At 34.1% G+C, this 22,200-nt stretch overlaps 1 protein-coding gene across 5 annotated transcripts in view; it reads right to left on the bottom strand.

Moving 5' to 3' along the window:
* Window positions 1-22,200, bottom strand: part of LOC106623764 (RNA-binding protein MEX3B) — a 680,038-nt gene that overhangs the window by 424,640 nt on the left and 233,198 nt on the right. For all 5 annotated transcript variants that reach the window (XR_011397399.1, XR_011397398.1, XR_011397400.1 and 2 more), the window contains exon 2: window positions 19,466-19,488. The gene's annotated coding sequence lies outside the window, so the exon portion shown is untranslated. The remainder of the gene's footprint in view (window positions 1-19,465; window positions 19,489-22,200) is intronic.

Here is a 22,200-nt window from a genome sequence, read left to right on the forward strand (position 1 = left end):
TTTCTTATGATATGTATTTCCTTTGATAAATAAATAAAAATAAATAAATCTATTCAATTCTGTAGTGGAACTTCAATGTAAAATGTATAAAACCACTTTTACAGTGAACATTACTTCCTTGATAACAGCCAATAACCAATGCCACTTAAAACCAAACTGTCCAGAATACCAATAGAGGCGAACCAAACAATATATCGATAATTAACCAAAGTGGGTATAATATTTAGTGTTGTCACAGAAAATGCTTTCTTTTTACCGAAATGTCCTACCAGAACCAATGAAACCTATCAATTTTCTTTGATGTTAAGTTTATTTAAAACAGTGTGCCAAATACTAATTTTTTTCACTGTTTTGAATAGTGGTGAACAAATTTGCTAGAGTGTAAAAAATTTATATATTCCTGTGCTAAATGGAATGTAATATTTTGCACTTCGATTTCAAAACATCCGCAATTACGACACTTTTATTGATATTTACATTATATATATTTGTAATTTATTGCTTGAGAATCTTAGACAACATACTAGCCTGCTACTATGCGACTTGCGCAAAATATTTATTTTTGAATAAATCTTTTGACAATACTTTTAATATTCACTCGAAAAATGCTTATTTTAATATAATCTAGCACCCCGTTTATAAAACTTGCGCAAGTTTCATCTTTTCTGAAAAGTCAAATTCAAATTCCTGAAATTTGGAAATTTGGTTTAAAAACATGCTTATTTTAAGACCATTAAAGATGTTCAAATAATCACGTCAAGCATTGCACATAGGTTCGTGTCTTGCCCGCAAACGTGCACCTAAACACGTCAATTATCATTTTATATTTGCACACACCGCTTGGTTGTAACACGGCTTTTACACACAGACTCTTTTGACCCTCGTTTTCAGGAAATTCTCTTTTGGTGTCGCTCTGTGCATTCACACGGGCAAAAAGAGTCCAGCAACTCGAATCGAGTTTTCTGTCATTCCTTTTCAAAAAATTTGTGCGGTTCGACTGCGCAACACTTAGAGCGTGTTGCATATTTCCATATTTCATTTGTATGTTGGGATGATGGTCTCACATTACTAGAATTCAAATTTCTGAATAAATGGTATAGATTCATTTGAAATCGAGCGCTCTTGCAACCCTTCAAAGAATTTAAAAGTGAAAAGGAATGCTGAAAAGGGTAGCTGTTACGAACAAGAACACAAAGCGTTCCACCCGAACACGAGTGGCACGGTCCCTCCGTCTTTCCTCGTCGTCCCCTCGCCCACAATAAACCGGTTTGGGTTACAAAAGAGTCTGTGTGTAAAAGCCCACTAATGTCGTCATCAGAAGATAACTTACTTTTATTGGGGTCTGCTGCAGTTGCATTTGCATTGCGAAATAAAAATAAAACAAATAGGAAGGAGAAGAAAAATAGATATAGAAATTCGCAGCAACTTTGCACCGCAGCAAAAAGCGGGCATGTAAATCTCTTAATGAGAAAAATGGAACACCCTGAAATAATGCACACGCGGTTCCAAGGTGGGCGACAGATAACAATAAAAATAATATAAATAACAATAATAATAATAACAATAATAATAATACAGGGAAACTTTAGTATACCGTTCCACGATTTTAGGGTTTAAAGGGGTATGGTTAGATAGAGGAGATTCTCCAAATCAAGAATATATATAATTACAGCCACCGGAAGCTTATAGTTTTTGAGATATTTGCATTTTTATTTGCAAATTTTATCTTGCAATTTCTCGATTTATTTTTAATTTTCTTTTATATTATGCACTTATTATGCACTAGTACATTGTTTCTACATATTTATTTTATATCAATTATTTACATATTTGCTTTAAATAAGCATTTAATTTTGTACACAATTGTCGTTATATGCACAATAACAAATGGGTTCCATCTTGACAAAGTGATAAGTATGGAATATAAATAATAATAATAATAACATTAATAATAATAATAATAATAATAATAACAATAATAACTATTAATTTCTTTGCATACGAAATATCTATATACAGTTCGAAATATTACGAGTTTTATCCGAGCAACTCGGTCGGAAATCGAAAAATTTATAGTAATAGTTGCATTTTTGATAAATGTATAGTTTTGGTCCCTCAACAAAGTAGGCTGCGAAAATTATAATTATATTTGAATCGTCTTATTTTGACGCAAATATTACGAATCCTTAAGCGGAAAGTTTATTTTTTCAATAATTCAATTTTATTTTAAATTTTTTATACAAATTAACTTTTACAAAAAAAATCCAAAAAATTAACACTTTTTGCACATGTTCTTTCGCATGGCTACTCCTTTCTTCACTGGCGCCCTTCGACCGCGCTTTAAAAAAAAAATAATCCTGGTCGGTCCAACACCGAGGTCTATAATTCTTTTGCGTGCTGAAAGAGTTCGATACAAAAGAACCATTGCCACCAAGGTATTGGACCGACCATGGTTATTTTTGTTAAAGCGCGGCCGAAGGCCGCCAGTTCGCAAAGGAGTTCGACGATATCCTCTCATGGTTCGTACCATCAGACTGCTGCGTTGTAACTGATATATTTCTTCAGTATTTTTATCAGAAGAAATGTCTAACTCGTTGAAGTTGTAATTACAGCTATGTGATCAGAATTCTAAAGAATTCAGCCGCTACAACCACAACGCAGTTACTTGAAAAATATGTGCAATGTGTTAAATATATTTTTATATATATGTATATGTACATAAATTATTGAAAAAATTTATTTTCCGCTCACGGATTTGTAATCTTCGCGTTAAAAAAGGACAATTTATAAAAAATTAATTTTTGGTTCCTCCTTCTTTGGGGACCTAAACTATACTATACTCCGAATTTTTTGGTATTTAAATGCAAATATCTTAATAATTATAATTTAAAGAGAAATACCTCTATACCTATATCCATTCTAGCCCCTAATTCGGGGACGGTATTCTAAAGCCCACCTGAACCAAAGTATTGGGAATTGTTTAGGAACTTAAACGCAACCAATTCATAAAAAACTTATAAAAAAGTCAAAATATTATCCAACAGACTAGATCGAATTACAACTGCAGGATATACAAGGTGCGTTCCAAAGTAAACAGTAAAAAAGGAACAAAGTAAACTCTAGTGGTGCCATCTATATGTCGACTAGTGCGTTAGAATTTGTCATCGTTTATCGAGTTCCAGTAAAAATTTCATGACATTTCATCTATTGGAAGTGAAGTTATTGCGTTTTAAGTGTCAGTATGTTTTTGTCATCGGTGCGGAAATGAGCTTCGAACAAAGAGCCAACATTAAATTTTGTTTTAAAATTGGTAAAATTTTCACCGAAACATTTCAATTGATGAAACAAATTTATGGCGATGATTGTCTTTCCCGTAGCAGAGTGCACGAGTAGTTTCAACGTTTTCAAAGTGGTCGTGAGGACATAAATGAGAAATGAGCCGAAACCCAAAAAATCGCGCCTGAAGAAGTCAAAAGTGAAGACAATGCTGAATTGGTTTTATGATTCCAAGGGTATTGTCCACAAAGAATTTGTTCCACCCGACCAAAACGTTAATGCGGTATTCTACCTTGGAGTTTTGAAGCGTTTGGTGCGCCGTATTCGTCGTGTTCGGCCCTAATATAGCGAAGATGGAAGTTGGCGTTTGTTGCACAATAATGCACCGTCTCATGGATCGACGCTTGTGGCTGATTATTTGACCGAAAATCACATTTAACAATCAATCACTCCCCGTGTTCACCTGATATGGCACCATGCGGCCATTAAAAAACGCACGTAACGAATGTCATATGTGGTTACTTAATTAAATTCTATCGCACTAATTTACTAATATTTGAAAATTACTCGCCACAATTAAATGTACCGACTTTGACGGTAATATTAATAATACCAGTGATGATCTCATTTTAATTTAAGTACTTAATAATAATAAAATATGTATACTATGAGTTAGATTTCAGAACGCAGTATACAAACTTCGCATAACCTATTTAGTAATCTGTGGTAATCTGACACACATAACCTAACATAGCGCTAACAATAATTTTATTAAGTTTTTGATAAAGTTTATTTCGTTTTAAAGACTAAGAGGTTTGTTTTTTACTAATAAGTGTTTGTTAATCACGGTAAGTTCACAGCTTAATATCGATTTTTGGTAACTTTTGATGACTACACAATATTAAAATTTGGTATACGTGGTTAAACAGAAAATATAAGGGAGTAATTTTTTATTTTCAATTGGATTTTCGTTTTTAAAAATGCCACTAAGCAGACGCACAAACTTAGGTCACTGAACTCGAAATACTACAAGTCAAAGATATATAAGAGCAAATCAAACTGATGAGCTGTGAGCTACAATATTTATAGCTTATGAACGGCTTAACCGATTTGGCTTTAAATTGGTGAGGAGATAGCATAGAATCGTCTATTTTAAATAATTCGCTACTGTTGTCAATGTGAATGAAAACGTAAATTATATAGATATACTCGGAATGACATCTTTGGTTGAAAATTATTCAGAGCTATTTCAATTCACCTCAATTATACAACGGTACGCCTTTGATAAACAAAAAAATTAAAAGAAATATTATTGTAGCAACTATTTTGACTGGAAAATTTAATGGAGAAATGTCCTCTTGCCACGTTTTCCAACTGTCAGAACTTACGATACAAATAGAGATCAATTAATTGAATTTGGAAATGTTTATAATTAAAAACTATAAATATTATTGTTAAAAATTAAGAACGAACAACCTCTTTATTTTTTCAAACGTTATGTACTAACAACTTTGAAAATTACTCATTTTTTCCATACTTGAATATAAAATTAAAAAATAAACATATTATATTTTATGTTTATTTGTGTTTAATAACAAATCGAAGGAAATTAGTATTAATCATTTTCAACTTTTGGAAGTGATCTGCTTGGTTATTCTTACATTGGAAATAACGTTTTCGTTTTATTTCATATGTACAATTTTACTGCATTGAATAGTATGTAATTAATGTATACCTTAGCCACAGCAACGCTTGGACGGGGTCCTCTAGTTTTGAATAAAATTAATTGATTTTGCCGATAAAACCATTTGTTCTGTCTTTTTTTAAAAGTCCTGTTTACTTTGGAGCGCACCTTGTAATTTAAAACAAACTTACCATTTGTGTTACTAAATATTAAGAGCTTTTCTCATTTGTATACACAATTTTCGATTTAGAAGTTGTAGACATATTTTTAATCTACCCGCGCCCTTACTAACTTTGGCCGGTAATGTAACTATAACTATAATACAAAACATAGCTTTGAAATGTTCAATTAAAAATAATTAAATTTATGTTTACGTAAACTTACTTATGTTAACGCGAATTAATCTATTCGACTCTGTGGTGGAAATTCAATTTAAAATGTATAAAAACCACTTTTACGGTAAATATTACTTTCTTGATAACAGCAAATAACCAATGCCACTTAAAAACAAACTGTCCAGAACACCAATAAAGACGAACCAAACAATATATCGATAATGAACCAAAGTGTGTGTCTAATATTTACTATTCCCACCAAAAATACTAAAATTACCGAAATGTCCTACCAGAACCACCGAAACCTATCAATTTTCCTTAATGTCAAGTTTATTTAAAGCTGTGTGCCAATCAGTAATATCATCTGTTTTGAATAGTGGTGAACAAATTTGCTAGAGTGTAAAAAAATTTACTTCAATTTCGAAACATACACAATTTCGACTCTTTTCTTGATATTTACATTATTATATTTTATTATATTTATTTGTAATTTATTACTTGAGAATCTTAGACAACATACCAGGTAGAGCTCAGGCTACTACCGGGGTCACAGTTGGCGGATATTGGACGGCCTACGCTAAATAGGTAAGCTGCGAATAGTAATACGCAGCCCACGACTAAGAGCTGCAGGGGAGGAGAGCTGGGCTCAAAATGCCTTACGCGCCCATTGAACCTCCGGCAAAGAGGCGAACAGATGCCGCCTTTAAATAAGGGTCCACAACCCCCACCGGGGCTGCACCGAGGGAGAACCTACCCACGAGAGGGAGGCAACAAAGCGACGAGGGCTCAATACAGCGACAGATGTTAAGATTAAAGGGATCCGCAAAATAAGAGCCGGAGTGCTGCTATTAGAGTTGGAGAAGGGACAGACTGCAAAAGTCAACTTCTGTGAGGCACTCAATCACACCCTTCAAAAATCCGCAACTGTGGCCGACCTTAAATCAAAGGCTACTATTGCCATCAGAGACCTCGATTCAGTCACAACAAAAAACGAAGTCGCAGAGGCCGTAAAAGAAGTGGTACAGCACCCCATCGAAGACTTGACAATAAACATAACTACATCTAACACAAGAGAGCAGGTAAGGTATATAACGCTTCATCAGGATAAAGCTGACACACCAATGTACATCAGTACATCTATTTTGAGGTGGACATCAGAACAAACGCCCACCAGTATAGAAAAAATACTGGAGCCCGAAAATGTACATACACTGATGTACATCAGTACATCTATTTTGAGGTGGACATCAGAACAAACGCCCACCAGTACAGAAAAAATACTGGAGCCCGAAAATGGAACGTCTCAAAACTAAACACTTCGAAATTAATCTCCGCAATAGACGACCATAACCCATCTAGCAGCTCCCCCAAAAATGCAAGAAAAGTTGTCGAGCACACAAAGCTTAATATAACAAGAGCATGTCACAAATCGATGCCCAAGGCTTCCTACAGCAAACATAAAGCGGCAGTTTAGTGGTGGACAGAAAATATCGCCCATCTCAGACGCACATGCCGTCGCCTTCGTAGATCGTAGCCAGGCGAAGAGGAGCCGCATCCCAAGAAGCCGAGCAATATCAAGCGGCGAAAAAGGAGCTAAAGCACGCCATCGATGATAGCAAAAAGAGAAAATGGGAGGAACTACGAGTGGACGTTAACAAAAACCCCTGGGGGACTCGGGAACGAAATAGTAATGAAGAAACTCGGAGTTCGAGCAAAACCACCTGACTTAACTGCTGCCAAAATGGACCATATCGTAAGCGCCCTCTTCCCCACATACGAAAACAGGATTCGTAATCCAGAACAGACAACAAGACTTCTGCAAATCCCCCAGTTCAGATGTCCGAACTAGATGTCCGAAACGCCTTCAACAGCGCTAGATGGGCGGACATGATCGACGCTCTCGAAAAAAGCTTTAAAATCCCCAACTACCTCAGAGCTGTGGTGCGGAGCTACCTCAGCAATGGATATCTGCTGTACCAAACTAGAGAGGGATCACAACAGATAGCGGTTACGTCAGAAGCTGCACAAGGATCCATTTTAGGCCCTGATTTGTGGAACATCAACTACGACGTCATAGTAAAACTCGAAATTCCAGACGAATCGTACCTAATAGGCTACGCAGATGACATTGCAGCAGTAATTATAGCCCGAGACACAGAAGATGCGCGTAGAAAGCTGAACCAGGTCATGATGCGGACACAAGCATGGCTTGACTCACACAACCTTCAGCTCGCTACGGAGAAAACAGAACTACTACTGCTAACAAATAAGCACATACCTCTCGAAATAAGTATGCAAACGATTACGGACACTCTAAGGGCACAACAAGCGGTGAACTACCTAGGCGTAAGACCGGACCCCAGATTAACTTCCTGGGTACAAATCCAGCATGCCGTAGGAAAGGCAGCGAAAATCACCTCCCAACTCAGCAGACTAATGTCCAACATAAGGGGGCCCAGACAAGAAAAGAGAATACTTCTAATGTCTACGACCCTACGGAGCAGAGAATTGGGCAGATGTGTTGAAAAGGGAAAACCGGCGTAAGATATTGGCTAGAGTACACCGCACTGCAGCCCTCAGAGTTGCATTAGCTTATCGAAAGGTCTGCTGATGCTATATTAGTTATAAGCGGAAATGCCCCAATTGACCTTCTGGCATACGAAAGGAAAAAGCTGTGGGAGCTAAAGAAAATGTCTGAATACAACAAGAGCACATTAGACCAAATAAAGAAAGACACGATATCAGCATGGCTACGAAGATTCAAAAATAAGAGTCGCGGCAGATGGACGGCCAGACTTACAACTATAAGAGACCTAAACTTATGGACAAGTCGTAAATTCGGAGAAGTCGACTTCTACATAACGCAGCCACTATCCGGTCATGGATACTTCAAAAAGTACCTCTACAGAATGGGAAAAGTCGAAGAGCCGGCATGCCTATACAACGATGCGACTGAAGACGACGCTGAACACACATTCTTTAAATGTGAGCAATGGCAAAGGGAACGTACCGCCGTAGAAGACCTGGTCGGTCCAATAAGCGCAAACAACTTAATCAGCGTCATGATGGAGAGCGAAGCTAACTGGTCTATTACCCAGAAATTCGCAGAAACTTGGCTACGCAGCAAAAAGCGGGACCTGGACGCAGGTGCGTAGATGTAAATCTCTCAATGAGGAAAATGGAACGCCACCCTGAAGTAATGCAAATGCGGTTCCAGGTTGGGCGACGGTTCCCTAGAGGGGGGTTTTTAGTGACCTGCACGTCGCACATACCATTGCTGTGACGACAGCACTGATGATGCGAAAGGCATTTCCCCGCCATCACCCGTAAAAAAAAATAAAATAATAATAATAAGAACAATAACAATAATAATAATAACAATAATAATAATAATAACAATACCATAAGTCATAGACACACTTCGCTTCGTTACTATTAATTTCTTTGCATACGAAATATCTATATACAGTTCGAAATACTACGAGTTTTATCCGAGCAACTCGGTCGGAAATCGAAAAATTTATAGTAATTGTTGCATTTTTGATAAATGTATAGTTTTGGTCATTTTGACGCAAAGATTACAAATCCTTGAGCGGAAAGTTGATGTTTTAAAAAGTTCAATATTTTTTTTAATTGTTTATACAAATGAACTTTAACAAAAAAAATCCAAAAAATGAACACACTTTGCACATGTTCTTTCGCGTGGCTACTCCTTTCTTCACTGGTGCCCTTCGACCGCGCTTTAAAAAAAAAATAATCCTGGTCGGTCCATTACCGAGGTCTATAATTCTTTTGCGTGCTGAAAGAGTTCGATACAAAAGAACCATTGACACCAAGGTGTTGGACCGACCACGGTTATTTTTGTTAAAGCGCGGCCGAAGGCCTCCGATGCGGAAAGGAGTTCGACGATATCCTCTATTCGTTCATACCTTCAAATTGCTGCGTTGTAACTGTTACATTTCTTCCATATTTTTTGACAAAAAAATGTCTAACTCGTTGAAGTTGTAATTACAGCGAAGTGATCACAATCAGTAAAAAAATTTACTTTCCGCACACGGATTTGTAATCTTCGCGTAAAAACAGAACGATTTCAAAAAAAAAACATTTTTGGGGCCTCCTTCTTTGAAAACCCAAACCTAATTTAAATAGAAATACCTCTATACATATATTCTTTGTAACCCCTAATTCGGGGAAGGTATTCTAAAGCCCAGCTCAATCGATCAATTCCAACCTAAGTATTGGGAATTGTGAGAAAGGCATTTAAAGTTTTGGTGTATAATCGAAGGAAATTAAATGCAACAAAATTCATAAAGAACTTATAAAAAAAAAGTCAAAATATTATGACAAGACTAGACCGAATTACAACTGCAGGATATAATTTAAAATAAACTAACCATGGCAAAATCAAACGGAAAACAATTCATTTGTGTTACTAAATATTTAGAGCTCTTCTTATTTGTATACACAATTTTCAATTTAGAAGTTGTAGACATATTTTTAAACTACACGCGTCCTTATTTCAATAATATTTTTGCGTTATATTCGGATTGACATATTAACACCCTCAATCCGAAATACCATTTAAGCGATAGTAAACCCATATATGTATAACTTTGGCCGATAATGCACCTATAATACAAAACATAGTTTTGAAATGTTTCTAAATATTTCATTTACAAATAATTAAAATTATGTTTACGTAAACTTTCTTATGATAACGCGAATTAATCTTACAGCTGAAAGCCTTGTCGCTAGTGCTGTTATATTTTATAGGTAGTATAATTATTTATAATTGTATTTCCTTTAATAAATAAATAAATCTATTCGATTCTGTAGTGGAACTTCAATGTAAAATGTATAAAACCACTTTTAGAGTGAACATTACTTCCTTGATAACAGCCAATAACCAATGCCACTTAAAACCAAACTGTCCAGAATACCAATAGAGGCGAACCAAACAATATATCGATAATTAACCAAAGTGGGTATAATATTTAGTGTTGTCACAGAAAATGCTTTCTTTTTACCGAAATGTCCTACCAGAACCAATAAAACCTATCAATTTTCTTTAATGTTAAGTTTATTTAAAACAGTGTGCCAATTACTAATTTTTTTCACTGTTTTGAATAGTGGTGAACAAATTTGCTAGAGTGTAGAAAATGTATATATTCCTGTGCTAAATGGAATGTAATATTTTGCACTTCGATTTCAAAATATACGCAATTACGACACTTTTATTGATATTTACATTATATATATTTGTAATTTATTGCTTGAGAATCTTAGACAACGACTTGCGCAAAATATTTACTTTAATATCTTTTGACAATGCTTATTTTAATATAATCTAGCACCCTGTTTATAAAACTTGCGCAAGTTTCATCTTTTCTGAAAAGTCAAATTCAAATTCCTGAAATTTGGAAATTTTGTTTAAAACATGCTTATTTTAAGACCCTTAAAGATGTTCAAATAATCACGTCAAGCATCGCACATGGGTTCGGGTCTTGCCCGCAAACGTGCACCTAAACACGTCAATCATCATTTTATATTTGCACACACACCGCTTGGTTGTAACACGGCTTTTACACACAGACTCTTTTGACCCTCGTTTTCGGCAAATTCTCTTTTGGTGTCGCTCTGTGCATTCACACGGGCAAAAAGAGTCCAGTAACTCGAATCGAGTTTTCTGTCATTCCTTTTCAAAAAATTTTCGAAAATATTTGTGCGGTTCGACTGCGCAACACTTAGAGCGTGTTGCATATTTCATTTTTATGTTGGGATGATGGTCTCACATTTTGCTTGCAATGAATTACCATGAATATGGTAGAACAATATGCATAATACCTACCTGCTTACTACAAGTAGTTTCAAAGAAATACTTAAGTCGGAAATTCCCTGATCCACCAGACTGTATTGAATACCCGCTACTAATATTTTCAAGGCCAAATTTATAACAGGCCAAATTTATAATTTTCAAGTATTAAAATCCATAATTTTATTGGAACTAAATTCTTTGCGGTTATGCGGTATGTTATTAAAAATTACATAAAATTGAATTTTGAGTATCTTAATTTTCTCCTTATTTACAATTTTTCAAAAATTCCTATTATTCTATGCATACATATTTGCACATCACATACAAAAAATAGATACTAGAACTCAAATTTCTGAATAAATGGTATAGATTCATTTGAAATCGAGCGCTCTTGCAACCCTTCAAAGAATTTGAAAGTGAAAAGGAATGCTGAAAAGGGTAGCTGTTACGAACAAGAACACAAAGCGTTCCACCCGAACACGAGTGGCACGGTCCCCCCTCTTTCCTCGTCGTCCCCTCGCCCACAATAAACCCGATTGGGTTACAAAAGAGTCTGTGTGTAAAAACCCACTAATGTCGTCATCAGATATAACTTACTTTTATTAGGGTCTGCTGCAGTTCTATTGCAAAATAAAAATAAAACAAATAGGAAAAAGAAGAAAAATAGATTCGGAAATACGCAGCAACTTTGCACCGCAGCAGAAAGCGGAATAAAAGCAAAATAACAATAATAATAATAATAATAAAGGGAGAATTTAATATACCATCCCACGATTTCAGGGGTAAAAGGGGTATGGTTAGACAGAGGAGACTTTCACAATCAAGAATAGCCGCCATAATCTCATAGTTTTCAAGATATTTGCATTTTTATTTGAATATTTGAAATATTTCATCTTGCAATTTCTCGATTTATAGTTAATTTTTCTTTTATATTATGCACCTATTGTACACTAACCCTTCACTACATTGTTTTTGCATCAATTATTTACATATTTGCTTTAAATAAGCATTTCATAGCACAATTACAAATGGGTTCCATGTTGACAAAGTGATAAGTATGGAATAACAACAATAATAATAATAACAATAATACTAATAATATAATAATAGTTGCATTTTTGATAAATGTATAGTTTTGGTCCCTCAACAAAGGAGGCTGCGAAAGTTATAATTTTTTTTAAATCGTCTTATTTTGACGCAAAGATTTCAAATCTTTGAGCGGAAAGTTGATGTTTTCAATAAGTCAATATTTTTTTTAATTTTTTGTACAAATGAACTTTTACAAAAAAAAACCAAAAAATGAACACACTTTGCACATGTTCTTTCGCGTGTCAACTCCTTACTGCACTGGAGGCCTTCGGCCGCGCTTAAAAAAAATAACCCTGGTCGGTCCAACACCAGGTGCCCATAATTTTTTTGCGTGCTGAAAGGAGTTCAATACAAAAGAACCATTGACACCAAGGTGTTGGACCGACCAGGGTTATTTTTGTTAAAGCGCGGCCGAAGACCTCCAGTGCGGAAACGAGTTCGACGATATCCTCTATTGGTTCATACTATCAGATTGCTGCGTTGTAACTGTTACATTTCTTCAGTACTTTTTTCACAAAAAAATGTCTAACTCGTTAAAGTTGTAATAACAGCTAATACTATGTTTGAAATTCTCTTGAAAACACAATTTGTGGATTGTGGAACCGAACGTGGAACGTTCTGACCGACATTGTGTGTTTTCGATGAGTTTTCATTAACAGTTCACACATCTATTTGTTTACATTTGTTATGTATCCTACAAGAACAGTGACGGTCATCTGATGGGTAATATGACAGTCATAGCTGAAAAAATTTCGTCAGCGCGCAGAACAAAGTTTCTATCATTTTCTGAAGAGCCTTGTTTTCTTTTTGTTTGTTTTGTTGTTTCTGATTCATTGCGGACCATAAATCCGTCATAGCTGAAAATTGTCAGTTATGACTGAAACGCTATCAGAAGTGAAAAATTCTTTTGCGCAGTAAATAATATAATTTTTATTTATTTAATAAATTTCAAACTTTTAATCAAAATTAGTTATAATAATATACTTAAATATAAAAAGGAATGCAACAAAAAATATAATAAAATATGAATATATAAAAATAAATTTTCACTTAATGTCATCTCCTCCTCTCAATAGCTCTGCGTACGTCTTCCTCCAATCAGTGGATAGTTCTGAATTTAAAAATGCAAATGTAAATTAACAGTACTGACATATCAAATGTGAGTGTATTGGTGAACCCATCAGCAGTTCCTTGTAGGGTACGTATAGGCCAATTATAGAATGTATACAAATTGTAAACTGACATTAAGGGTTGGCAAAATATGTTTTCTAATAATATCGAGCAGGCACCGATTATAATGAGTGGAATGTAAGTTTTCAAGGGGTTTTCAGCGAAAACTGTGTTTTCGTTTGACAGATTTTGTATGGATGAAAACACAAGTTTTCGCGGGAAAACCTCTTTTGTCTATGAAAACACGAATTTTGTGTCGGTGCGAACATAGTATAACTTATCAGAATTCTAAAGAATTCAGCCGCTACAACAACAACTAAGTTATTTGAAAAATATGTGCAGTGTGTTAAATATATATAAATATATATGTACATAAGTTATTAAAAAAAATTTCTTTCCGCTCACGGATTTGTAATCTTCGCGTTAAAAACGACGATTTAAAAAAATCATTTTTTGGGCCTCCTTCTTTGAAAACCTAAACCTAATTTAAAGAGAAATACCTCTATACCCATATTCATTGTAACTCCTAATTCGGGGACGGTAGTCTAAAGCCCAGCCCCATCGATTAATTCCAACCAAAATTATGGGAATTGTGCGAAAGACATTTAAAGTTTTGGTGTGTAATCGAAGGAACTTAAACGCAACAAATTCATAAAGAACTTATAAAAAAAAGTCAAAATATTATCCAACAGACTAGACCGAATTACAACTGCAGGATATAATTTAAAATAAACTAAATTGTATACACAATTTTCAATTTAGAAGTTGTAGACATATTTTTAAACTACACGCTCCCTTATTTCAATAATATTTTTGCGTTATATTCGGATTGACATATTAACACCCTCAGTCCGAAATACCATTTAAGCGATAGTAAACCCATATATGTATAACTTTGGCCGGTAATGCACCTATAATACAAAACATAGTTTTGAAATGTTTCTAAATATTTCATTTACAAATAATTAAAATTATGTTTACGTAAACTTTCTTATGATAACGCGAATTAATCTTACAGCTGAAAGCCTTGTCGCTAGTGCTGTTATATTTTATAGGTAGTATAATTATCTATAATTGTATTTCCTTTAATAAATAAATAAAAATAAATAAATCTATTAGATTCTGTAGTGGAACTTCAATGTAAAATGTATAAAACCACTTTTAGAGTGAACATTACTTCCTTGATAACAGCCAATAACCAATGCCACTTAAAACCAAACTGTCCAGAATACCAATAGAGGCGAACCAAACAATATATCGATAATTAACCAAAGTGGGTATAATATTTAGTGTTGTCACAGAAAATGCTTTCTTTTTACCGAAATGTCCTACCAGAACCAATAAAACCTATCAATTTTCTTTAATGTTAAGTTTATTTAAAACAGTGTGCCAATTACTAATTTTTTTCACTGTTTTGAATAGTGGTGAACAAATTTGCTAGAGTGTAAAAAATGTATACATTCCTGTGCTAAATGGAATGTAATATTTTGTACTTCGATTTCAAAACATACGCAATTACGACACTTTTATTGATATTTACATTATATATATTTGTAATTTATTGCTTGAGAATCTTAGACAACATACTAGCCTGCTACTATGCGACTTGCGCAAAATATTTACTTTTGAATAAATCTTTTGACAATACTTTTAATATTCACTCGAAAAATGCTAATTTTAATATAATCTAGCACCCCGTTTATAAAACTTGCGCAAGTTTCATCTTTTCTGAAAAGTCAAATTCAAATTCCTGAAATTTGGAAATTTTGTTTAAAAACATGCTTATTTTAAGACCCTTAAAGATGTTCAAATAATCACGTCAAGCATTGCACATGGGTTCGGGTCTTGCCCGCAAACGTGCACCTAAACACGTCAATCATCATTTTATATTTGCACACACACCGCTTGGTTGTAACACGGCTTTTACACACAGACTCTTTTGACCCTCGTTTTCGGCAAATTCTCTTTTGGTGTCGCTCTGTGCATTCACACGGGCAAAAAGAGTCCAGTAACTCGAATCAAGTTTTCTGTCATTCCTTTTCAAAAAATTTTCGAAAATATTTGTGCGGTTCGACTGCGCAACACTTAGAGCGTGTTGCATATTTCATTTTTATGTTGAGATGATGGTCTCACATTTTGCTTGCAATGAATTAATACAAGTAGTTTCAAAGAAATACTTAAGTCGGAAATTCCCTGATCCACCAGACTGTATTGTATACCCGCTACTAATATTTTCAAGGCCAAATTTATAACAGGCCAAATTTATAATTTTCAAGTATTGAAATCCATAATTTTATTGGAACTAAATTCTTTGCGGTTATGCGGTATGTTATTAAAAATTACATAAAATTGAATTTTGAGTATCTTAATTTTCTCCTTATTTACAATTTTTCAAAATATTCCTATTATTCAATGCATACATATTTGCACATCACATACAAAAAATAGATACTAGAATTCAAATCTCTGAATAAATGGTATAGATTCATTTGAAATCGAGCGCTCTTGCAACCCTTCAAAGAATTTGAAAGTGAAAAGGAATGCTGAAAAGGGTAGCTGTTACGAACAAGAACACAAAGCGTTCCACCCGAACACGAGTGGCACGGTCCCCCCTCTTTCCTCGTCGTCCCCTCGCCCACACTAAACCCGATTGGGTTACAAAAGAGTCTGTGTGTAAAAGCCCACTAATGTCGTCATCAAATATAACTTACTTTTATTAGGGTCTGCTGCAGTTCTATTGCAAAATAAAAATAAAACAAATAGGAAAAAGAAGCAAAATAGATTTGGAAATACGCAGCAACTTTGCACCGCAGCAGAAAGCGGAATAGAAGCAAAATAACAATAATAATAATAATAATAAAGGGAGAATTTAATATACCATCCCACGATTTCAGGGGTAAAAGGGGTATGGTTAGACAGAGGAGACTCTCACAATCAAGAATAGCCGCCATAATCTCATAGTTTTCGAGATATTTGCATTTTTATTTGAATATTTGAAATATTTCATCTTGCAATTTCTCGATTTATAGTTAATTTTTCTTTTATATTATGCACCTATTGTACACTAACCCTTCACTACATTGTTTTTGCATCAATTATTTACATATTTGCTTTAAATAAGCATTTCATAGCACAATAACAAATGGGTTCCATGTTGACAAAGTGATAAGTATGGAATAACAACAATAATAATAATAACAATAATAATAATAATGTTGCATTTTTGATAAATGTATAGTTCTGGTCCCTCAACAAAGGAGGCTGCGAAAGTTATAATGTTTTTTAAATCGTCTTATTTTGACGCAAAGATTTCAAATCTTTGAGCGGAAAGTTGATGTTTTCAATAAGTCAATATTTTTTTTAATTTTTTGTACAAATGAACTTTTACAAAAAAAAACCAAAAAATGAACACACTTTGCACATGTTCTTTCGCGTGTCAACTCCTTACTGCACTGGAGGCCTTCGGCCGCGCTTAAAAAAAATAACCCTGGTCGGTCCAACACCAGGTGCCCATAATTTTTTTGCATGCTGAAAGGAGGTCAATACAAAAGAACCATTGACACCAAGGTGTTGGACCGACCAGGGTTATTTTTGTTAAAACGCGGCCGAAAGCCTCCGAGGCGGAAAGGAGTTCGACGAACTAAGTTACTTGAAAAATATGTGCAGTGTGTTAAATATATATAAATATATATGTACATAAGTTATTAAAAAAAATTACTTTCCGCTCACGGATTTGTAATCTTCGCGTTAAAAACGACGATTTAAAAAAATAATTTTTTGGGCCTGCTTCTTTGAAAACCTAAACCTAATTTAAAGAGAAATACCTCTATACCCATATTCATTGTAACTCCTAATTTGGGGACGGTAGTCTAAAGCCCAGCCCAATCGATTAATTCCAAACTAAGTTATGGGAATTGTGCGAAAGGCATTTAAAGTTTTGGTGTGTAATCGAAGGAACTTAAACGCAACAAATTCATAAAGAACTTATAAAAAAAAGTCCAAATATTATCCAACAGACTAGACCGAATTACAACTGCAGGATATAATTTAAAATAAACTAACCATGGAAAAATCAAACGGAAAATAATTCATTTGTGTTACTAAATATTTAGAGCTCTTCTTATTTGTATACACAATTTTCAATTTAGAAGTTGTAAACATATTTTTAAACTACACGCGCCCATATTTCAATAATATTTTTGCGTTATATTCGGATTGACATATTAACACCCTCAGTCCGAAATACCATTTAAGCGATAGTAAACCCATATATGTATAACTTTGGCCGGTAATGCACCTATAATATAAAACATAGTTTTGAAATGTTTCTAAATATTTCATTTACAAATAATTAAAATTATGTTTACGTAAACTTTCTTATGATAACGCGAATTAATCTTACAGCTGAAAGCCTTGTCGCTAGTGCTGTTATATTTTATAGGTAGTATAATTATTTATAATTGTATTTCCTTTAATAAATAAATAAAAATAAATAAATCTATTCGATTCTGTAGTGGAACTTCAATGTAAAATGTATAAAACCACTTTTAGAGTAAACATTACTTCCTTGATAACAGCCAATAACCAATGCCACTTAAAACCAAACTGTCCAGAATACCAATAGAGGCGAACCAAACAATGTATCGATAATTAACCAAAGTGGGTATAATATTTAGTGTTGTCACAGAAAATGCTTTCTTTTTACCGAAATGTCCTACCAGAACCAATAAAACCTATCAATTTTCTTTAATGTTAAGTTTATTTAAAACAGTGTGCCAATTACTAATTTTTTTCACTGTTTCGAATAGTGGTGAACAAATTTGCTAGAGTGTAAAAAATTTATATATTCCTGTGCTAAATGGAATGTAATATTTTGCACTTCGATTTCAAAACATCCGCAATTACGACACTCTTATTGATATTTACATTATATATATTTGTAATTTATTGCTTGAGAATCTTAGACAACATACTAGCCTGCTACTATGCAACTTGCGCAAAATATTTACTTTTGAATAAATCTTTTGACAATACCTTTAATATTCACTCGAAAAATGCTTATTTTAATATAATCTAGCACCCCGTTTATAAAACTTGCGCAAGTTTCATCTTTTCTGAAAAGTCAAATTCAAATTCCTGAAATTTGGAAATTTTGTTTAAAACATGCTTATTTTAAGACCCTTAAAGATGTTCAAATAATCACGTCAAGCATTGCACATGGGTTCGGGTCTTGCCCCTAAACGTGCACCTAAACACGCTTGGTTGTAACACGGCTTTTACACACAGACTCTTTTGACCCTCGTTTTCGGCAAATTCTCTTTTGGTGTCGCTCTGTGCATTCACACGGGCAAAAAGAGTCCAGTAACTCGAATCGAGTTTTCTGTCATTCCTTTTCAAAAAATTTTCGAAAATATTTGTGCGGTTCGACTGCGCAACACTTAGAGCGTGTTGCATATTTCATTTTTATGTTGGGATGATGGTCTCACATTTTGCTTGCAATGAATTACCATGAATATGGTAGAACAATATGCATAATACCTACCTGCTTACTACAAGTAGTTTCAAAGAAATACTTAAGTCGGAAATTCCCTGATCCACCAGACTGTATTGAATACCCGTTACTAATATTTTCAAGGCCAAATTTATAACAGGCCAAATTTATAATTTTCAAGTATTAAAATCCATAATTTTATTGGAACTAAATTCTTTGCGGTTATGCGGTATGTTATTAAAAATTACATAAAATTTAATTTTGAGTATCTTAATTTTTTCCTTATTTACAATTTTTCAAAATATTCCTATTATTTTATGCATACATATTTGCACATCACATACAAAAAATAGATACTAGAATTCAAATTTCTGAATAAATGGTATAGATTCATTTGAAATCGAGCGCTCTTGCAACCCTTCAAAGAATTTGAAAGTGAAAAGGAATGCTGAAAAGGGTAGCTGTTACGAACAAGAACACAAAGCGTTCCACCCGAACACGAATGGCACGGTCCCCACTCTTTCCTCGCCCACAATAAACCCGATTGGGTTACAAAAGAGTCTGTGTGTAAAAGCCCACTAATGTCGTCATCAGATATAACTTACTTTTATTAGGGTCTGCTGCAGTTCTATTGCAAAATAAAAATAAAACAAATAGGAAAAAGAAGAAAAATAGATTTGGAAATACGCAGCAACTTTGCACCGCAGCAGAAAGCGGAATAAAAGCAAAATAACAATAATAATAATAATAATAAAGGGAGAATTTAATATACCATCCCACGATTTCAGGGGTAAAAGGGGTATGGTTAGACAGAGGAGACTTTCACAATCAAGAATAGCCGCCATAATCTCATAGTTTTCGAGATATTTGCATTTTTATTTGAATATTTGAAATATTTCATCTTGCAATTTCTCGATTTATAGTTAATTTTTCTTTTATATTATGCACCTATTGTACACTAACCCTTCACTACATTGTTTTTGCATCAATTATTTACATATTTGCTTTAAATAAGCATTTCATAGCACAATTACAAATGGGTTCCATGTTGACAAAGTGATAAGTATGGAATAACAACAATAATAATAATAACAATAATAAAAATAATAACAATTATAATAATAATAACAATATTAAAAATAATAATAATAATAACAATTATGATAATAATAACAATAAAAATAATAATAATATCCACTCACGTTTTTCGGACAAAATTCTGAATCAAATACATTAGTATTTAGAACCTATGTATACCATTCTTCACTGGCGGCACCGCGCTTTTAAAAAAAATAACCCTGGTCGGTCCAACACCGGGTGTCCATAATTATTTTGCGTGCTGAAAGGAGTTCGATACAAAAGAACCATTGACACCAAGGTGTTGGACCGACCAGGGTTATTTTTGTTAAAGCGCGGCCGAAGGCCGCCAGTGCGGAAAGGAGCTCGACGATATCCTCTCATGGTTCGTACCATTAGATTGCTGTATTGTAACTGTTACATTTCGTCAGTATTTTTTCACAAGAAAATTTCTAACTCGTTGAAGTTGTAATTACAGCTAAGTGATCGGAAGTCTAAAGAATTCAGCCGCTACAACCACAACTAAGTTACTTGAAAAATATGTGCAGTGTGTTAAATATATTTTTATATATACAAGAAGCGTTCCACAGTAAACAGGACTTTTAAAAAACAATGGCTTTATCGGCAAAATTAATTAATTTTATTCAAAATAGTCTCCTGCTTTAATACAGCTTTGTGCACGGTCCAAAAGCATGTCGAACGAGTGTTTTAGCTCGTTGCCCGGTATGGCCGCCAGTATGCCGGTGCAAGCCTTTTGAATGGCCTCCGCTTTCCTTTCATCGGCAAATGCATTTTTCCGACAAGGTACAAGTCGCACGGTGCCATATCAGGTGAATACGGGGAGTGGTTGATTGTTAAAATGTTATTTTTGGTCAAATAATCGGCCACAAGCGTCGATCGATGAGACGGCGCATTATCGTACAACAAACGCCAACTTCCATCTTCGCGATATTCGGACAGAACACGTCGAATAAGGCGCACCAAACGCTTCAAAACTCCAAGGTAGAATACCGCATTAACGTTTTGGTCGCGTGGAACAAATTCTTTGTGGACAATACTCTTGGAATCATAAAAACAAATCAGCATTGTCTTCACTTTTGACTTCTCCAGGCGCGATTTTTTTGGGTTTCGGCTCATTTCTCATTTATGTCCTCACGACCACTTTGAAAACGTTGAAACTACTCGTCCACTCTGCTACGGGATAGGCAATCATCGCCATAAACTTGTTTAATCAATTGAAATGTTTCGGTAAAAGTTCTACCAATTTTAAAACAAAATTTAGTGTTGGCTCTTTGTTCGAAACTCATTTTCGCACCGATGACAAAAACATGCTGACACTTAAAACGCAATAACTTCACTTTCAATAGATGAAATGTCATGAAATTTTTACTGGAAGTCGATAAACGATAGCAAATTCTAACGCACTAGTCGACATATAGATGGCGCCACTAGAATTTACTTTGTTACTTTTTTTCTGTTTACTTTGGAACGCATTTTGTATATGTAAATAAATTATTGAAAAAATTTACTTTCAGCTTACGGATTTGTAATCTTCGCGTTAAAACAGGACGATTTAAAAAAAATAATTTTTGGGGCCTCCTTTTTTGGGGACCTAAACTAGACATTTATTCCACATTTTTTTACATTTAAATGCAAATATCTTTATAATTATAATTTAAAAAAAAATACCCTATACCTATATTCATTCTAACCCCTAATTCGGGGACGGTATTCTAAAGCCCAGCCCAATCGCTTAATTCCAACCTAAGTATTGGGAATTGTCAGAAGGGCATTTAAAGTTTTGGTGTATAATCGAAGGAAGTTAAACGCATCATATTCATAAAAAACTTATAAAAAAGTCCAAATATTATCCAACAGACTAGACCGAATTACAACTGCAGGATATAATTTAAAATAAACTAACCATGGCAAAATCAAACGGAAAACAATTCATTTGTGTTACTAAATATTTAGAGCTCTTCACACAATTTTCGATTTAGAAGTTGTAGACATATTTTTAATCTACACGCGCTCACATTTCAATACTATTTTTGCGTTATATTTGGATTGACATATTAACACCCTCAATCCTAAATATCATTTAAGCGATAATAAACCCATATATGTATGACTTTGGCCGGTAATGTATCTATAATACAAAACATAGTTTTGAAATGTTTCTAAATATTTTCTTTACAAATAATTAAATTTATGTTTACGTTAACTTACTTATGACAACGAGAATTAATTTATTCGATTTTGT

The sequence above is a fragment of the Bactrocera oleae genome, chromosome X (assembly GCF_042242935.1).
Source record: "Bactrocera oleae isolate idBacOlea1 chromosome X, idBacOlea1, whole genome shotgun sequence".
Taxonomy (NCBI): Eukaryota; Metazoa; Arthropoda; class Insecta; order Diptera; family Tephritidae; genus Bactrocera; species Bactrocera oleae.